Source organism: Mobula birostris, chromosome 7, assembly GCF_030028105.1.
Source record: "Mobula birostris isolate sMobBir1 chromosome 7, sMobBir1.hap1, whole genome shotgun sequence".
Lineage (NCBI taxonomy): Eukaryota > Metazoa > Chordata > Chondrichthyes > Myliobatiformes > Myliobatidae > Mobula > Mobula birostris.
Genome location: NC_092376.1, coordinates 87,086,518 through 87,106,689, shown reverse-complemented (window position 1 = coordinate 87,106,689; position 20,172 = coordinate 87,086,518).

Sequence of the window (20,172 nt, the reverse complement as noted above, 5' to 3'; positions counted from 1 at the left end):
CCAGTCCTCCCTGAGCCACTTCTGATTGCTGTCTCTAACTGCCCCAGCACAGTCCCAACTCATCAACAGGAGCAGACTGACACACCAGGGCATGCAGATAGACTCTTAGGCCATGCCTTTATAGCCAATAGAAACAAAGAACAGGCCTTCCCACTGCAAAATCTTGGGGCACTCACCATGGCATGCCCCAATGCCTCAGGACCTACCAATACTAGGCGTCAAGCCTGAAAACCATTCTAATACCAGGACCCACTGCCAAACCTTGGGGCCCTCTCCATGGCATGCCCTAATGCCTCAGGACCTACCAATACTAGGCCTCAAGCATAAAAACCATTTTAATAGCAGGTCCCACTGCCAAACCTTGGGTTACTCTCAATGCCATGTGTCAGAACTTCCTGGCATTGGGCTTTCGGCCCTCCCAGAACCAGACCTTGAGGTCCTACCAATGCCAGACATCAGAGAGAACGTTACACCAGGAGTCATACCAAGAACCCGATTGGGCCTGAGGTGAGGGACCAGAGACAAATTCACAGGAGCAGACCAAAGACTCAAGTTACCTAATCCCATCCTTAGGTTTGAAAAGATCCAGCTGTTCAGGACTGTTGTGCTGTAACCGGTTACTATAGAATGAGGGAATATTGGTTAATACAAATCTGCTGATATATGGTACTGTTGGACACAAGTATGGCGCCTTTCCAAAACCACATACTCACATTAATAGTCACAGTTAAAGACACAGGGTGCTCCCTCACCATCTCCCACACCCCCAACTCACTGTCCTCCATTGCAACCCAATCTCCCTCCTCCACAATCACAGTCACACATCAAACCCAATCTCCCTCCTCCGCATTCACTGTCACTCATCCAACACAATCTCGCTTCTCCACACTCACTGTCACTCATCCAACACAATCTCCCTCCTCTTCACTTACTGCCCTCCATTCCAACCCAAGCTCCCTCCTCCACAATCACAGTCACTCATCAAACCCAACATCCCTCCTGCCCACTCACTGTCACCCATCCAACCAAATCTCCCTCCTCCGAACTCACTGTCACTCATCCAACCCAATCTCTGTCCTCCACACGCACTGTCACTCATCCAACACAATCTCCCTCTTCCACACTCACTGTCACTCATCCAACCCAATCTCCCTCTTCCACACTCACTGTCACTCATCCAACCCAATCTCCCACCTCCACACTAACTGTCACTCATCCAACACAATCTCGCTCCTCCACACTCACTGTCACTCATCCAACACAATCTCCCTCCTCTTCACTTACTGCCCTCCATTCCAACCCAATCTCCCTCCTCCACAATCACAGTCACTCATCAAACCCAACATCCCTCCTGCACACTCACTGTCACTCCTCCAAACCAATCTCCCTCCTCCACACTCACTGTCACCCATCCAACCCAATCTCCCTCCTCCGAACTCACTTTCACTCATCCAACCCAATCTCCCTCCACCACTTACTGCTGTCCATTCCAAACCAATCTCCCTCCTCCACACTCCCTGCCCTCCATTCCAACCCAATCTCCCTCCTCCACACTCATCGTCACACATCCAACCCAATCTCCCTCCTCCACACGCACTGTCACTCATCCAACACAATCTCCCTCTTCCACACTCACTGTCACTCATCCAACCCAATTTCCCTCCTCCACACTCACTGTCACTCGTCCAACCCAATCTCCCTCCTCCACACTCATCGTCACACATCCAACCCAATCTCCCTCCTCCACACGCACTGTCACTCATCCAACACAATCTCCCTCTTCCACACTCACTGTCACTCATCCAACCCAATTTCCCTCCTCCACACTCACTGTCACTCATCCAACCCAATCTCCCACCTCCACACTCACTGTCACTCATCCACAACAATCTCCCTCCTCCACACTCACTGTCTCTCATCCAACACAATCTCTCTCCTCCACACTCACTGTCACTCATCCAACACAATCTCCCTCCTCCACACGCACTGTCACTCATCCCACCCAGTCTCCCTCCTCCACACTCACTGTCACTCAGTCAACCCAATCCCCCTCCTCCACACTCACTGTCACTCATCCAAACCAACCTCCGTCCTCCACACTCAATGTCACTCATCCAACCCAGTCTCCCTCTTCTTCACTTACTGTCACTCATTCAACCCAATGCCCCTCCTCCACACTCACTGTCACTCATCCAACCCAATCTCCCTCCACCACACTCACTGTCACTCATCCAACCCAATCTCCCTCTTCTTCACTTACTGTCACTCATTCAACCCAATGCCCCTCCTCCACACTCACTGTCACTCATCCAACCCAATCTCCCTCCTCCACACTCACTGTCACTCATCCAACCCAATCTCCCACCTCCACACTCACTGTCACTCATCCAACACAATCTCCCTCCTCTTCACTTACAGCCCTCCATTCCAACCCAATCTCCCTCCTCCACAATCACAGTCACTCATCAAACCCAACATCCCTCCTGCACACTCACTGTCACTCCTCCAAACCAATCTCCCTCCTCCACACTCCCTGCCCTCCATTCCAACCCAATCTCTCTCCTCCACACTCACCGTCACACATCCAACCCAATCTCCCTCCTCCACACGCACTGTCACTCATCCAACACAATCTCCCTCCACCACACTCACTGTCACTCATCCAACCCAATCTCCCTCTTCTTCACTTACTGTCACTCATTCAACCCAATGCCCCTCCTCCACACTCACTGTCACTCATCCAACCCAATCTCCCTCCTCCACACTCACTGTCACTCATCCAACCCAATCTCCCAGCTCCACACTAACTGTCACTCATCCAACACAATCTCGCTCCTCCACACTCACTGTCACTCATCCAACACAATCTCCCTCCTCTTCACTTACTGCCCTCCATTCCAACCCAATCTCCCTCCTCCACAATCACAGTCACTCATCAAACCTAACATCCCTCCTGCACACTCACTTTCACTCATCCAACCCAATCTCCCTCCACCACTTACTGCACTCCATTCCAAACCAATCTCCCTCCTCCACACTCCCTGCCCTCCATTCCAACCCAATCTCCCTCCTCCACACTCACTGTCACACATCCAACCCAATCTCCCTCCTGCACACGCACTGTCACTCATCCAACACAATCGCCCTCTTCCACACACACTGTCACTCATCCAACCCAATTTCCCTCCTCCACACTCACTGTCACTCATCCAACCCAATCTCCCACCTCCACACTCACTGTCACACAGTCAACCCAATCCTCCTCCTCCACACTCACTGTCACTCAGTCAACACAATCACGCTCCTCCACACTCAGTCACTCATCCAACACAATCTCCCTCCTCTTCACTTACTGCCCTCCAGTCCAACCCAATCTCCCTCCTCCACAATCGCAGTCACTCATCAAACCCAACATCCCTCCTGCACACTCACTGTCACCCATCCAACCCAATCTCCCTCCTCCGAACTCACTGTCACTCATCGAACCCAATCTCTCTCCTCCACACGCACTGTCACTCATCCAACACAATCTCCCTCTTCCACACTCACTGTCACTCATCCAACCCAATCTCCCACCTCCACACAAACTGTCACTCATCCAACACAATCTCGCTCCTCCACACTCACTGTCACTCATCCAACACAATCTCCCTCCTCTTCACTTACTGCCCTCCATTCCAACCCAATCTACCTCCTCCACAATCACAGTCACTCATCAAACCCAAAATCCCTCCTCCACAATCACAGTCACTCATCAAACCCAACATCCCTCCTGCACACTCACTGTCACTCCTCCAAACCAATCTCCCTCCTCCACACTCACTGTCACCCATCCAACCCAATCTCCCTCCTCCGAACTCACTTTCACTCATCCAACCCAATCTCCCTCCACCACATACTGCACTCCATTCCAAGCCAATCTCCCTCCTCCACACTCCCTGCCCTCCATTCCAACCCAATCAACGTCCTCCACACTTACCGTCACACATCCAACCCAATCTCCCTCCTCCACACGCACTGTCATTCATCCAACTCAATCTCCCTCTTCCACACTCACTGTCACTCATCCAACCCAATCTCCCACCTCCACACTCACTGTCACTCATCCAACACAATCTCCCTCCTCCACACTCACTGTCTCTCATCCAACACAATCTCTCTCCTCCACACTCACTGTCAATCATCCAACACAATCTCCCTCCTCCACACGCACTGTCACTCATCCCACCCAATCTCCCTCCTCCACACTCACTGTCACTCAGTCAACCCAATCCCCCTCCTCCACACTCACTGTCACTCATCCAAACAAACCTCCGTCCTCCACACTCAATGTCACTCATCCAACCCAGTCTCCCTCCTCCACACTCACTGTCACTCATCCAACCCAATCTAACTCCTCCACACTTCACTGTCACTCATCCAACCCAATCTCCCTCCTCCACACTCACTGTCACTCATCCAACACAATCTCCCTCCACCACACTCACTGTCACTCATCCAACCCAATCTCCCTCCTCCACACTCACTGTCACTCATCCAACACAATCTCCCTCCACCACACTCACTGTCACTCATCCAACCCAATCTCCCTCTTCTTCACTTACTGTCACTCATTCAACCCAATGCCCCTCCTCCACACTCACTGTCACTCATCCAACCCAATCTCCCTCCTCCACACTCACTGTCACTCATCCAACCCAATCTCCCACCTCCACACAAACTGTCACTCATCCAACACAATCTCCCTCCTCTTCACTTACCGCCCTCCATTCCAACCTAATCTCCCTCCTCCACAATCACAGTCACTCATCAAACCCAACATCCCTCCTGCACACTCACTGTCACTCCTCCAAACCAATCTCCCTCCTCCACACTCACTGTCACTCATCCAACCCAATCTCCCTCCTCCGAACTCACTTTCACTCATCCAACCCAATCTCCCTCCTCCACACTCACTGTCACTCATCCAACACAATCTCCCTCCTCTTCACTTACTGCCCTCCATTCCAACCCAATCTCCCTCCTCCACACTCCCTGCCCTCCATTCCAACCCAATCTCCCTCCTCCACACTCACCGTCACACATCCAACCCAATCTCCCTCCTCCACACTCACCGTCACACATCCAACCCAATCTCCCTCCTCCACACGCACTGTCACTCATCCAACACAATCTCCCTCCACCACACTCACTGTCACTCATGCAACCCAATCTCCCTCTTCTTCACTTACTGTCACTCATTCAACCCAATGCCCCTCCTCCACACTCACTGTCACTCATCCAACCCAATCTCCCTCCTCCACACTCACTGTCACTCATCCAACCCAATCTCCCACCTCCACACTAACTGTCACTCATCCAACACAATCTCGCTCCTCCACACTCACTGTCATTCATCCAACCCAATCTCCCTCCTCCACACTCACTGTCACTCATCCAACACAATCTCCCTCCTCTTCACTTACTGCCCTCCATTCCAACCCAATCTCCCTCCTCCACACTCCCTGCCCTCCATTCCAACCCAATCTCCCTCCTCCACACTCACCGTCAAACATCCAACCCAATCTCCCTCCTCCACACGCACTGTCACTCATCCAACACAATCTCCCTCTTCCACACTCACTGTCACTCATCCAACCCAATTTCCCTCCTCCACACTCACTGTCACTCATCCAACCCAATCTCCCACCTCCACACTCACTGTCACTCATCCAACACAATCTCCCTCCTCCACACTCACTGTCTCTCATCCAACACAATCGCCCACCTCTTCACTTACTGTCACTCATCCTACCCAATCTCCCTCCTACACACTCACTGTCACTCATCCAAACAAATCTCCCTCCTCCACACTCACAGTCACTCCTCCAACCCAATCTCCCTCCTCCACACTCACTGTCACTCATCCAACCCAATCTCCTTCCTCCAAACTCACTGTCACTCATCCAACACAATCTCTCTTCTCCACACTCACGGTCACTCATTCAACCCAATCTCCCTCTTCTTCACTTACTGTCACTCATCCAACCCAATGTCCCTCCTCCACACTCACTGTCACTCATCCAACCCAGTCTCCCTCCTCCACACTCACTGTCACTCATCCAACCCAATCAACCTCCTCCACACACACTGTCACTCATCCAACCCAATATCATTCCTCCACACTCACTCTCACTCATCCAACCCAATCTCCCTCCCCTACACTCACTGTCACTCATCCAACCCAATCTCCCTCCTCCACACTCCCTGCCCTCCATTCCAACCCAATCTCCCTCTTCCACACTCACTGTCATTCATCCAACACAATCTCCCTCCTCCACACTCACAGTCACTCATCCAAAACAATCTCCCTCCTCCACACTCACTGTCACTCATCCAACACAATCTCCCTCCTCCGCACTTCACTGTCACTCATCCAACACAATCTCCCTCCTCCACACTCACGGTCACTCATCCAACCCAATCTCCCTCTTCTTCACTTACTGTCACTCATTCAACCCAATGTCCCTCCTCCACACACACTGTCACTCATCCAACCCAATCTCCCTCCTCCACAATCACTGTCACCCCTCCAACGCAATCTCCCTACTCCACACTCACTGACACTCGTCCAACCCAATCTCCCGCCTCTTCACTTACTGTCACTCATCCAACACAACATCCCTCCTCCACACTCACTGTCACACATCCAACACAATTTCCCTCCTCCACACTCACTGTCACTCATCCAACCCAATCAACCTCCTCCACACTCAACGTCACTCGTCCAACACAATCTCCCTCCTCCACACTCACTGTCAAGCATCCAACACAATCTTCCTCGTCCACGCTCACTCTCTCTCATCCAACCCAATCTCCCTCCTCCCACACAGTGTCACTCATCCAACACAATCTCACTCCTCCACACCCACTGTCACTCAGCCAAACCAATCTCCCTCCTCCAAACTCACTGTCACTCATCCAACCCAATCTCCCGCTTCTTCACTTACTGTCACTCAACCAACCCAGTCTCCCTCCTCCACACTCACTGTCAGTCATCCAACCCAATCGCCCACCTCTTCACTTGCTGTCACTCATCCTACCCTATCTCCCTCCTACACACTCACTGTCACTCATCCAAACCAATCTCCCTCCTCCACACTCACAGTCACTCATCCAACCCAATTTCCCTCCTCCACACTCACTGTCACTCATCCAACCCAATCTCTCTCGTCCACGCTCACTCTCTCTCATCCAATCCAATCTCCCTCCTCCACACTCACTGTCACTCATCCAACACAATCTCCCTCCTCCACACTCACTGTCACTCATCCAACCCAATCTCCCTCCTCCACACTCACTGTCACTCATCCAACACAATCTCACTCCTCCACACCCACTGTCACTCAGCCAAACCAATCTCTCTCCTCCACATTCACTGTCACTCATCCAAAACCAGTCTCCCTCCTCCACACTCACTGTCACTCATCCAAACCCATCTCCCTCCTCCACGCACACTGTCACTGATCAAACCCAATCTGCCTCCTCCACACTCCCTGTCACTCATCCAACACAATCTCCCTCCTCCACACTCATTGTCACTCATCCAACCCAATCTCCCTCCTCCACACTCACCGTCACTCGTCCAACACAATCTCCCTCCTCCACACTCACTGTCTCTCATCCAACCCAATCTCTCTCGTCCACGCTCACTCTCTCTCATCCAACACAATCTCACTCCTCCACACTCACTGTCACTCATCCAACACAATCTCTCTCCTCCACACCCACTGTCACTCATCCAACCCAATCGCCTTCCTCCACACTCACTATCACTCATCCAACCCAATCTCCCTCCTCTACACTCCCTGCCCTCCATTCCAACCCGATCTCCCTCTTCCACACTCACTGTCAGTCATCCAACACAATCTCCCTCCTCCACACTCACTGTCACTCATCCAACACAATCTCCCTCCTCCGCACTCACTGTCACTTATCCAACCGAATCTCCCTCCTCCACACTCACTGTCACTCATCCAACCCAATCTCCCTCCTCCACACTCACTGTCACCCCACCAACCCAATCTCCCTCCTCCACACTCACTGTCACTCATCCAACCTAGTCTCCCTCCTCCACACTCACTGTCACTCATCCAAACCAATCTCCCTCCACTACACTCACTGTCACTCATCCAACACAATCTCCCTCCTCCACACTCAGTGTCACCCCTCCAACCCAATCTCCCTCCTCCACACTCACTGTCACTCATCCAACCCAATCTCCCGCCTCTTCACTTACTGTCACTCATCCAACCCAACCTCCCTCCTCCACACTCAGTGTCACTCATCTAACACAATCTCCCTCCTCCACACTCACTGTCACTCATCCAACCCAATCTCCCTCCTCCACACTCACCGTCACTCGTCCAACACAATCTCACTCCTCCACACTCACTGTCTCTCATCCAACCCAATCTCCCTCATCCACGCTCACTCTCTCTCATCCAACACAATCTCCCTCCTCCACACTCACTGTCACTCATCCAACACATTCTCACTCCTCCACACCCACTGTCACTCAGCCAAACCAATCTCCCTCCTCCACACACACTGTCACTCATCCAACCCAATCTCCCGCCTCTTCACTTACTGTCTCTCATCCAACACAGTCTCCCTCCTCCACACTCACGGTCACTCATTCAACCCAATCTCCCTCTTCTTCACTTACTGTCACTCATTCAACCCAATGTCCCTCCTCCACACTCACTGTCACTCATCCAACCCAATCTCCCTCCTCCATACTCACTGTCACTCATACAACCCAATCTCCCTCCTCCACACTTACTGTCACTCATCCAACCCAATCTCCCTCCTCCACACTCCCTGCCCTCCATTCCAACCCAATCTCCCTCTTCCACACTCACTGTCACTCATCCAACCCAATCTCCCTCCTCCACTCTCAGTGTCACTCAACCAACCCAATCTCCCTCCTCCACTCTCACTGTCACTCATCCAACCCAATCTCCGTCCTCCACACTCACTGTCACTCATCCAACCCAATCTACCTCCTCTACACTCCCTGCCCTCCATTCCAACCCAATCTCCCTCTTCTTCACTTACTGTCACTCATTCAACCCAATGCCCCTCCTCCACACACACTGTCACCCATCCAACCCAATCTCCCTCCTCCACACTCACTGTCACTCATCCAACACAATCTCCCTCCTCCACACTCACTGTCACCCCACCAACCCAATCTCCATCCTCCACACTCACTGTCATTCATCCAAACCAATCTCCCTCCACTGCACTCACTGTCACTCATCCAACACAATCTCCCTTCCCCACACTCACTATCACCCCTCCAACCCAATCTCCCTCCTCCACACTTACTGTCACTCATCCAACCCAATCTCCCGCTTCTTCACTTACTGTCACTCATCCAACCCAACGTCCCTCCTCCAGACTCACTGTCACTCATCTAACACAATCTCCCTCCTCCACACTCACTGTCACTCATGCATTCCAATCTCCCTCCTCCACACTCAACGTCACTCGTCCAACACAGTCTCCCTTCTCCACACTCACTGTCTCTCATCCAACCCAATCTCCCTTGTCCACGCTCACTCTCTCTCATCCAACACAATCTCCCTCCTCCACACTCACTGTCACTCATCCAACACATTCTCACTCCTCCACACCCACTGTCACTCAGCCAAACCAATCTCCCTCCTCCACACTCACTGTCACTCATCCAACCCAATCTCCCGCCTCTTCACTTACTGTCACTCATCCAACCCAGTCTCCCTCCTCCACACTCACTGTCACTCATCCAACCCAATCGCCCACCTCTTCACTTACTGTCACTCATCCTACCCAATCGCCCTCCTCCACACTCACTGTCACTCATCCAAACCAATCTCCCTCCTCCACACTCACTATTACTCATCCAACCCAATCTGCCTCCTCCACACTCACTGTCACTCATCCAACCCAATCTCCTTCCTCCACACTCACTGTCACTCATGCAACACAATCTCTCTCCTCCACATTGACGGTCACTCATTCAACCCAATCTCCCTCTTCTTCACCTACTGTCACTCATTCAACCCAATGTCCCTCCTCCACACTCACTGTCACTCATCCAACCCAATCTCCCTCCTCCACACTCACTGTCACTCATCAAACCCAATCTCCCTCCTCCACACTCCCTGCCCTCCATTCCAACCCAATCTCCCTCTTCCACACTCACTGTCACTCATCCAAAACAATCTCCCTCCTCCACACTCACTGTCACTCATCCAACACCATCTCCCTCCTCCGCACTCACTGTCACTCATCCAACCCAATCTCCCTCCTCTACACTTCACTGTCACTCATCCAACACAATCTCCCTCCTCCACACTCACGGTCACTCATCCAACCCAATCTCCCTCTTCTTCACTTACTGTCACTCATTCAACCCAATGCCCCTCCTCCACACACACTGTCACTCATCCAATCCAATCTCCCTCCTCCACACTCACTGTCACTCATCCAACACAATCTCCCTCCTCCACTCTCACTGTCACTCATCCAACCCAATCTCCGTCCTCCACACTCACTGTCACTCATCCAACCCAATCTACCTCCTCTACACTCCCTGCCCTCCATTCCAACCCAATCTCCCTCTTCTTCACTTACTGTCACTCATTCAACCCAATGCCCCTCCTCCACACACACTGTCACCCATCCAACCCAATCTCCCTCCTCCACACTCACTGTCACTCATCCAACACAATCTCCCTCCTCCACACTCACTGTCACCCCACCAACCCAATCTCCATCCTCCACACTCACTGTCATTCATCCAAACCAATCTCCCTCCACTGCACTCACTGTCACTCATCCAACACAATCTCCCTTCCCCACACTCACTATCACCCCTCCAACCCAATCTCCCTCCTCCACACTTACTGTCACTCATCCAACCCAATCTCCCGCTTCTTCACTTACTGTCACTCATCCAACCCAACGTCCCTCCTCCAGACTCACTGTCACTCATCTAACACAATCTCCCTCCTCCACACTCACTGTCACTCATGCATTCCAATCTCCCTCCTCCACACTCAACGTCACTCGTCCAACACAGTCTCCCTTCTCCACACTCACTGTCGCTCATCCAACCCAATCTCCCTTGTCCACGCTCACTCTCTCTCATCCAACACAATCTCCCTCCTCCACACTCACTGTCACTCATCCAACACATTCTCACTCCTCCACACCCACTGTCACTCAGCCAAACCAATCTCCCTCCTCCACACTCACTGTCACTCATCCAACCCAATCTCCCGCCTCTTCACTTACTGTCACTCATCCAACCCAGTCTCCCTCCTCCACACTCACTGTCACTCATCCAACCCAATCGCCCACCTCTTCACTTACTGTCACTCATCCTACCCAATCGCCCTCCTCCACACTCACTGTCACTCATCCAAACCAATCTCCCTCCTCCACACTCACTATTACTCATCCAACCCAATCTGCCTCCTCCACACTCACTGTCACTCATCCAACCCAATCTCCTTCCTCCACACTCACTGTCACTCATGCAACACAATCTCTCTCCTCCACATTGACGGTCACTCATACAACCCAATCTCCCTCTTCTTCACTTACTGTCACTCATTCAACCCAATGTCCCTCCTCCACACTCACTGTCACTCATCCAACCCAATCTCCCTCCTCCACACTCACTGTCACTCATCAAACCCAATCTCCCTCCTCCACACTCCCTGCCCTCCATTCCAACCCAATCTCCCTCTTCCACACTCACTGTCACTCATCCAAAACAATCTCCCTCCTCCACACTCACTGTCACTCATCCAACCCAATCTCCCTCCTCTACACTTCACTGTCACTCATCCAACACAATCTCCCTCCTCCACACTCACGGTCACTCATCCAACCCAATCTCCCTCTTCTTCACTTACTGTCACTCATTCAACCCAATGCCCCTCCTCCACACACACTGTCACTCATCCAACCCAATCTCCCTCATCCACACTCACTGTCACCCCTCCAACACAATCTCCCTCCTCCACACTCACTGTCACTCATCCAATCCAATCTCCCGCCTCTTCACTTACTGTCACTCATCCAACCCAACATCCCTCCTCCACACTCACTGTCACTCATCCAACACATTCTCCCTCCTCCACACTCACTGTCACTCATCCAACCCAATCTCCCTCCTCCACACTCACCGTCACACGTCCGACACAATCTCCCTCCTCCACACTCGCTGTCAAGCATCCAACCCAATCTCCCTCGTCCACGCTCACTCTCTCTCATCCAACCCTATCTCCCTCCTCCACACACACTATCACTCATCCAACACAATCTCCCTCCTCCACACTCACTGTCACACATCCAACACAATCTCCCTCCTCCACACTCACTGTACTCACCCAACCCAATATCCGTCCTCCACACTCACTATCACTCATCCAACCCCGTCTCCCTCCTCCACACTCACTGTCACTCATTCAACCCAATCTCCCTTGTCCACACACCCTGCCTCTCAACCAACAGAATCTCCCTTATCCACAATCACTGCCACTCATCCAACCCAATCTCCCTCCTCCACATTCACTGTCACTCATCCAACCCAATCTCCCTCCTCCACACTCACTGTCACACATCCAACACAATCTCCCTCCTCCACACTCACTGTCACTCATCCCATACAATCTCCCTCCTCCGCACTCACTGTCACTCATCTAAACCAATCTTCCTCTTGCACACTCACTGTCACTCATCCAACCCAGTCTCCCTCCTCCACATTCACTGTCACTCATCCAACCCAATCTCCCTCCTCCACACTCTCTGTCACTAATCCTACCCAATCTCCCTCCTCCACACTCACTGTCACTCATTTAACACAATCTCCCTCCTCCACACTCACTGTCACTCATCCAACCCAATCTCCCTCCACACTCACTGTCACTCATCCAACGCAATCTCCCTCCTCCACACTCAGTGTCACTCATCCAACACAATCTACCTCCTCCACACTCACTGTCACTCATCAAAACCAATCTCCCTCCTCCACTCTCATTGTCACTCATCCAACCCAATCTCCCTCCTCCACACACATTGCCACTCATCGAAACAAATCTCCCTCTTGCACACTCACTGTCACTCATCCAACCCAATCTCCCTCCTCCACACTGACTGTCACTCATCCAACACAATCTCCCTCCTCCACACTCACTGTCACTCATCCAAACCAATCTACCTCCTCCACGCTCACTTTCTCTCATCCAACAGAATCTCCCTCCTCCACAAGCACTGCCACTCATCCAACAAAATCTCCCTCCTCCACACTCACTGTCACTCATCCAACACAATTTCCCTCCTCCACACTCACTGTCACTCATCCCACCCAATTTCCCTCCTCCGCACTCACTGTCACTCATCGAAACCAATCACCCTCTTGCACACTCAGTCACTCATCCAACCCAGTCTCCCTCCTCCACACTCACAGTCACTCCTCCAACCCAATCTCCCTCCTCCACACTCACAGTCACTCATCCTACCCAATCTCCCTCCTCCACACTCACTGTCACTCATCCAACACAATCTCCCTCCTCCACACTCACTGTCACTCATCCAACCCAATCTCCCTCCTCCACAATCACTGTCACTCATCCAACTCAATCTCCTTCCTCCACACTCAGTGTCACTCATCCAACCCAATCTCCCTCCTCCACACTCACTGTCACTCATCCAACCCAATCTCCCTGCTCCACACACATTGTCACTCATCGAAACCAATCTCCCTTTTGCACACTCACTGTCACTCATCGAAACCAATCTCCCTCTTGCACACTCATTGTCACTCATCGAACCCAATCTCCCTCCTCCACACTCACTGTCACTCATCCAACACAATCTCCCTCCTCCACACTCACTGTCACTCATCCCACACAATCTCCCTCCTCCGCACTCACTGTCACTCATCGAAACCAATCTTCCTCTTGCACACTCACTGTCACTCATCCAACCCAGTCTCCGTCCTCCACATTCGCTGTCACTCATTCAACCCAATCTCCCTCCTCCACACTCTCTGTCACTAATCCTACCCAATCTCCCTCCTCCACACACACTGTCACTCATTTAACACAATCACCCTCCTCCACACTCACTGTCACTCATCCAACCCAATCTCCCTCCTCCACACTCACTGTCACTCATCCAACTCAATCTCCCTCCTCCACACTCAGTGTCACTCATCCAACCCAATCTACCTCCTCCACACTCACTGTCACTCATCAAAACCAATCTCCCTCCTCCGCTCTCAGTGTCACTCATCCAACCCAATCTCCCTCCTCCACACTCACTGTCACTCATCCAACCCAATCTCCCTCCTCTTCACATACTGCCCTCCAATCCAAACCAATCTCCCTCCTCCACAATCCCTACCCTCCATTCCAACCCAATCTCCTTGCTCCACACGCACTGTCACTCATCCAACCCAATCTCCCGCCTCCGCAATCACTGTCACTCATCCAACCCAATCTCCCTCCTTCACACTCACTGTCACTCATCCAACCCAGTCTCCCTCCTCCACACTCACTGTCATTCATCCAACCCAATCTTCCTCCTCCATACTCACTGTCAGTCGTCCAACACAATCTCCGTCCTCCACACTCACTGTCACTCATCAAACCCAATCTCCCTCCTCTTCACATACTGCCCTGCATTCCAAACCAATCTCCCTCCTCCACACTCCCTGCCCTCCATTCCAACCCAATCTTCTTCCTCCACAAGCACTGTCACTCATCCAACCCAATCTCCCTCCTGCACACTCACTGTCACTCATCCAACCCAATCTCCCTCCTCCACACTCACTGTCACTCATCCAACCCAATCTCCCTGCTCCACACTCACTGTCACTCATCCAACACAATCTCCCTCCTCCACACACACTGTCACTCATCCAACCCAATCTCCCTCCTCCACACTCACTGTCACTCATCCAACACAATCTCCCTCCTCCACACTCACTGTCACTCCTCCAACCCAATCTCCCTCCTCCACACTCACTGTCATTCATCCAACCCAATCTCCCTCCTCCATACTCACTGTCAGTCGTCCAACACAATCTCCGTCCTCCACACTCACTGTCACTCATCAAACCCAATCTCCCTCCTCTTCACATACTGCCCTCCATTCCAAACCAATCTCCCTCCTCCACACTCCCTGCCCTCCATTCCAACCCAATCTTCTTCCTCCACAAGCACTGTCACTCATCCAACCCAATCTCCCTCCTCCACACTCACTGTCACTCATCCAACCCAATCTCCCTCCTCCACACTCACTGTCACTCATCCAACCCAATCTCCCTGCTCCACACTCACTGTCACTCATCCAACACAATCTCCCTCCTCCACACACACTGTCACTCATCCAACCCAATCTCCCTCCTCCACACTCACTGTCACTCATCCAACACAATCTCCCTCCTCCACACTCACTGTCACTCCTCCAACCCAATCTCCCTCCTCCACACTCACTGTCACTAATCCAACCCGATAGCCAACTTCCATACTCACTGTCACTCATCCAACCCAATCTCCCTCGTCCACGCTCACTCACTCTAATCCAACCCAATCTCCCTCCTCCACACTCATTGTCACTCATCCAACACAATCTCCCTCCTCCACACTCACTGTCACTCATCCAACCCAATCTCTGTCGTCCACACTCACTGTCACTTATCAAACCCAATCTCCCTCCTCTTCACATACTGCGCTCCATTCCAAACCAATCTCCCTCCTCCACACTCCCTGCCCTCCATTCCAACCCAATCTCCCTCTTCCACACTCACTGTCGCTCATCCAACCCAATCTCCCTGCTCCACACTCACTGTCACTCATCCAACCCAATCTCCCTCCTCCACACTCACTGTCACTCATCAAAACCAATCTCCCTCCTCCACTCTCAGTGTCACTCACCCAACCCAATCTCCCTCCTCCACACTCACTGTCACTCATCCAAATCAATTTCCCTCCTCCACACTCACTGTCACTCATCCAACACAATCTCCCTCCTCCACACTCACTGTCACTCATCCAACCCAATCTCCCTCCTCCACACCTACTGTCACTCATCCAACCCAAACTCCCTCCTCCACACTCAGTGTCACTCATCCAACCCAATCTCCCTCCTCCACACTCACTGTCACTCATCAAAACCAATCTCCCTCCTCCAATCTCAGTGTCACTCATCCAACCCAATCTCCCTCCTCCACACTCACTGTCACTCATCCAACCCAATCTCCCTCCTCCACACACATTGTCACTCATCGAAACAAATCTCCCTCTTGCACACTCACTGTCACTCATCCAAACCAATCTCCTTCCTCCACACTCACTGTCAGTCATCCAACCCAATCTCCCTCCTCCACACTCACTGTCACTCATCCAAACCAATCTCCCTCCTCCACACTCACTGTCATTCATCCAACCCAATCTCCCTCCTCCACACACACTGTCAGTCGTCCAACAGAATCTCCGTCCTCCACACTCACTGTCACTCATCAAACCCAATCTCCCTCCTCTTCACATACTGCCCTCCATTCCAAACCTATCTCCCTCCTCCACACTCCCTGCCCTCCATTCCAACCCAATCTCCTTCCTCCACGAGCACTGTCACTCATCCAACCCAATCTCCCTCCTCCACACTCACTGTCACTCATCCAACCCAATCTCCCTCCTCCACGCTCACTTTCTCTCATCCAACAGAATCTCCCTCCTCCACAACCACTGCCACTCATCCAACAAAATCTCCCTCCTCCACACTCACTGTCACTCATCCAACACAATTTCCCTCCTCCACACTCACTGTCACTCATCCCACCCAATCTCCCTCCTCCGCACTCACTGTCACTCATCGAAACCAATCTCCCTCTTCCACACTCAGTCACTCATCCAACCCAGTCTCCCTCCTCCACACTCACAGTCACTCCTCCAACCCAATCTCCCTCCTCCACACTCACAGTCACTCATCCTACCCAATCTCCCTCCTCCACACTCACTGTCACTCATCCAACACAATCTCCCTCCTCCACACTCACTGTCACTCATCCAACCCAATCTCCCTCCTCCACAATCACTGTCACTCATCCAACTCAATCTCCCTCCTCCACACTCAGTGTCACTCATCCAACCCAATCTCCCTCCTCCACACTCACTGTCACTCATCCAACCCAATCTCCCTGCTCCACACACATTGTCACTCATCGAAACCAATCTCCCTCTTGCACACTCACTGTCACTCATCGAAACCAATCTCCCTCTTGCACACTCATTGTCACTCATCGAACCCAATCTCCCTCCTCCACACTCACTGTCACTCATCCAACACAATCTCCCTCCTCCACACTCACTGTTACTCATCCCACACAATCTCCCTCCTCCGCACTCACTGTCACTCATCGAAACCAATCTTCCTCTTGCACACTCACTGTCACTCATCCAACCCAATCTCCCTCCTCCACACTCTCTGTCACTAATCCTACCCAATCTCCCGCCTCCACACTCACTGTCACTCATTTAACACAATCACCCTCCTCCACACTCACTGTCACTCATCCAACCCAATCTCCGTCCTCCACACTCACTGTCACTCATCCAACTCAATCTACCTCCTCCACACTCACTGTCACTCATCACAACCAATCTCCCTCCTCCACTCTCAGTGTCACTCATCCAACCCAATCTCCCTCCTCCACACTCACTGTCACTCATCCAACCCAGTCTCCCTCCTCCACACACATTGTCACTCATCGAAACAAATCTCCCTCTTGCACACTCACTGTCACTCATCCAAACCAATCTCCTTCCTCCACACTCACTGTCAGTCATCCAACCCAATCTCCTTCCTCCACACTCACTGTCTGTCATCCAACCCAATCTCCCTCCTCCACACTCACTGTCACTCATCCAAACCAATCTCCCTCCTCCACACTCACTGTCATTCATCCAACCCAATCTCCCTCCTCCATACTCACTGTCAGTCGTCCAACACAATCTCCGTCCTCCACACTCACTGTCACTCATCAAACCCAATTTCCCTCCTCTTCACATACTGCCCTCCATTCCAAACCAATCTCCCTCCTCCACACTCCCTGCCCTCCATTCCAACCCAATCTTCTTCCTCCACAAGCACTGTCACTCATCCAACCCAATCTCCCTCCTCCACACTCACTGTCACTCATCCAACACAATCTCCCTCCTCCACACTCACTGTCACTCATCCCAACCAATCTCCCTGCTCCACACTCACTGTCACTCATCCAACACAATCTCCCTCCTCCACACACACTGTCACTCATCCAACCCAATCTCCCTCCTCCACACTCACTGTCACTCATCCAACACAATCTCCCTCCTCCACACTCACTGTCACTCCTCCAACCCAATCTCCCTCCTCCACACTCACTGTCACTAATCCAACCCGATAGCCAACTTCCACACTCACTGTCACTCATCCAACCCAATCTCCCTCGTCCACGCTCACTCACTCTAATCCAACCCAATCTCCCTCCTCCACACTCATTGTCACTCATCCAACACAATCTCCCTCCTCCACACTCACTGTCACTCATCCAACCCAATCTCTGTCGTCCACACTCACTGTCACTTATCAAACCCAATCTCCCTCCTCTTCACATACTGCGCTCCATTCCAAACCAATCTCCCTCCTCCACACTCCCTGCCCTCCACTCCAACCCAATCTCCCTCTTCCACACTCACTGTCGCTCATCCAACCCAATCTCCCTGCTCCACACTCACTGTCACTCATCCAACCCAATCTCCCTCCTCCACACTCACTGTCACTCATCAAAACCAATCTCCCTCCTCCACTCTCAGTGTCACTCACCCAACCCAATCTCCCTCCTCCACACTCACTGTCACTCATCCAAATCAATTTCCCTCCTCCACACTCACTGTCACTCATCCAACACAATCTCCCTCCTCCACACTCACTGTCACTCATCCAACCCAATCTCCCTCCTCCACACCTACTGTCACTCATCCAACCCAAACTCCCTCCTCCACACTCAGTGTCACTCATCCAACCCAATCTCCCTCCTCCACACTCACTGTCACTCATCAAAACCAATCTCCCTCCTCCAATCTCAGTGTCACTCATCCAACCCAATCTCCCTCCTCCACACTCACTGTCACTCATCCAACCCAATCTCCCTCCTCCACACACATTGTCACTCATCGAAACAAATCTCCCTCTTGCACACTCATTGTCACTCATCCAAACCAATCTCCTTCCTCCACACTCACTGTCAGTCATCCAACCCAATCTCCCTCCTCCACACTCACTGTCACTCATCCAAACCAATCTCCCTCCTCCACACTCACTGTCATTCATCCAACCCAATCTCCCTCCTCCACACACACTGTCAGTCGTCCAACAGAATCTCCGTCCTCCACACTCACTGTCACTCATCAAACCCAATCTCCCTCCTCTTCACATACTGCCCTCCATTCCAAACCTATCTCCCTCCTCCACACTCCCTGCCCTCCATTCCAACCCAATCTCCTTCCTCCACGAGCACTGTCACTCATCCAACCCAATCTCCCTCCTCCACACTCACTGTCACTCATCCAACCCAATCTCCCTCCTCCACACTCGCTGTCACTCATCCAACCCAATCTCCCTCCTCCACACTCACTGTCACTCATCCAACACAATCACCCTCCTCCACACTCACTGTCACTCATCCAACCCAATCTCCCTCCTCCACACACATTGTCACTCATCGAAACAAATCTCCCTCTTGGACACTCACTGTCACTCATCCAACCCAATCTCCCTCCTCCACACTGACTGTCACTCATCCAACACAATCTCCCTCCTCCACACTCACTGTCACTCATCCAAACCAATCTCCCTCCTCCACGCTCACTTTCTCTCATCCAACAGAATCTCCCTCCTCCACAAGCACTGCCACTCATCCAACAAAATCTCCCTACTCCACACTCACTGTCACTCATCCAACACAATTTCCCTCCTCCACACTCACTGTCACTCATCCCACCCAATCTCCCTCCTCCGCACTCACTGTCACTCATCGAAACCAATCTCCCTCTTGCACACTCAGTCACTCATCCAACCCAGTCTCCC